Below are 1,806 nucleotides of genomic sequence, written 5' to 3' on the forward strand. Positions count from 1 at the left end.
GAAACAAGATGATGTAAAAGATCAGCTATCATATAGGCAAAGCTGTCTCAGTTTGCATCTTCACTAAAATTACAAGAGGTAAAACGTGTTGTTGACTGGAGAGAAATCAGCTTTGTTGCAACCAGCCAGTGCATGTTGTATCAACAATTGAAAAATTGCATGGGCATTGGATTTTTTAATGCAACTCTAAGCGCATTGTCCAAAAAGCTAATAGATCATATTAGCAAACTCCCTTCAAAAGTACATGGACTCCATTTAAGTAATCGAATATATTCCAGTAGCGAATTCTATCAAAATACTGAAAGATGAATCGCATCACAAACTCATAAGTCGGACGATGTCCTCCTTGGTTTTGCAAGATTCCAAATATCATAAACCTTTTGTCATTCTACATTCTCAATGCTAGGTCCAAGCAATGAAACACGCATTAATGCTTCAAGAGTTTCCACATTCAAGCACTCCCGAGCATGCGTCTTGATGAGATTTTGTTTTGAGAAACCTCTTTCACATGACACAGATGACACAAGAAGAACCAACATGACCTGCCACAACTTTGTCAGATTCACATACGTTTGCATCCAGTTCTTATTAGAACAAAAAACACGCCATGCATTTGACATATTCATCCCCTCGCAGCCATAATACAATGTATCTGTGAATGATAGCAACTCTGCCTTCAATTGTCAATGTCAACCAGACTTCCAAACTTCTCAAGCAATTTCTCAAGCCATTTTGAGAACTTTTTCTCTCTGGATTTTATCTCCTCTGCAATCTTTGTTCTGCGAGGATAGTAATGCGGGCTGAAAAGTCTAGCTGCATTGAAGAAATAAACATTTGGAAATCGATCATTCACACATTCTATCACTTTTAAGACAAACCTCTTTGCAAAATTCATGCAACTTTGAACGTCGCCCCCTTCCTTATCCAATGGCAACCCATTTGCATCATTGCCTGGAATTTTAGCATACAAGAGCTGATGTGAAATCTCCTTTCCATCATCACTAACATACACAAAAACAGAGTCCTTTGTGGCATCCATGAAATTCTTCAAGAAGTGAGTGCCTTTCCCAAACTCCTGCTGAAGAAATTTTCGTTTCAAAGAAGGAATAGTTACCTCTATTTCAGCACTTATAGAAGGAATATCCACATTCTTCTTTTGGAAATGAGTATTCAACGCATTAAGATCCCTCAGCACATCTGCCAGCATGTATATACAAAAGAGGACTTTATAAACGCGAAGTTTCTCATACCAACTCTTTGCATTGTCTTTCCAAAAGCTGAGAATTGCAGGCATGAGTTGCGTCAACCTCTCCATCACATTACCTCATGTGAGCCATCGAACCTCATGAATTTACACCAGGTGTTTTGGGTTGGGATTTTGGTTCATAGACCTTAGGGAGAGTGGCCTATTGGTGTTAGTAGAGTCTCTTTCAAGTTCTGTGGTGTTTTGAGATTGTTTGATGGGTATTCAGCTCTAGAAAGCGTTGTAGGAAGTTTCCTCTTATGCACTCCTGAAGATTGTAGCTTAGCCATTGGGTAGAGACCTCTGTAAGAATTAGTTAGGAGTCGGTCGAGTGTAGGTTGACACCTTATGCTTGCTTCCACGCGCCTGCGGGTCGAGCTTCGTCCCTAGCTGACAAATATTATTAGGTGAGTTCTCACTGTGCTGACATCCGTCGCGGCATATCTGTCCAACATTGGCGTCGCTGTCGTGGACGAAAACCTTAGGTAGGTGATCGAGACTAGTCCTTGAGGATAGGGATTCTTTGGATTGCCAAGAGTCTCGTTTTTCATTTAGATAGGATT

At 40.4% G+C, this 1,806-nt stretch overlaps 1 pseudogene; it reads right to left on the reverse strand.

The window, feature by feature from the left end:
• Positions 1 to 323: 323 nt before the first annotated feature.
• Positions 324 to 1,315, reverse strand: LOC147444224 (uncharacterized; annotated as a pseudogene).
• Positions 1,316 to 1,806: the final 491 nt, after the last annotated feature.

Source organism: Adiantum capillus-veneris, chromosome 13, assembly GCF_014529385.1.
Source record: "Adiantum capillus-veneris isolate H3 chromosome 13, ASM1452938v2, whole genome shotgun sequence".
Lineage (NCBI taxonomy): Eukaryota > Viridiplantae > Streptophyta > Polypodiopsida > Polypodiales > Pteridaceae > Adiantum > Adiantum capillus-veneris.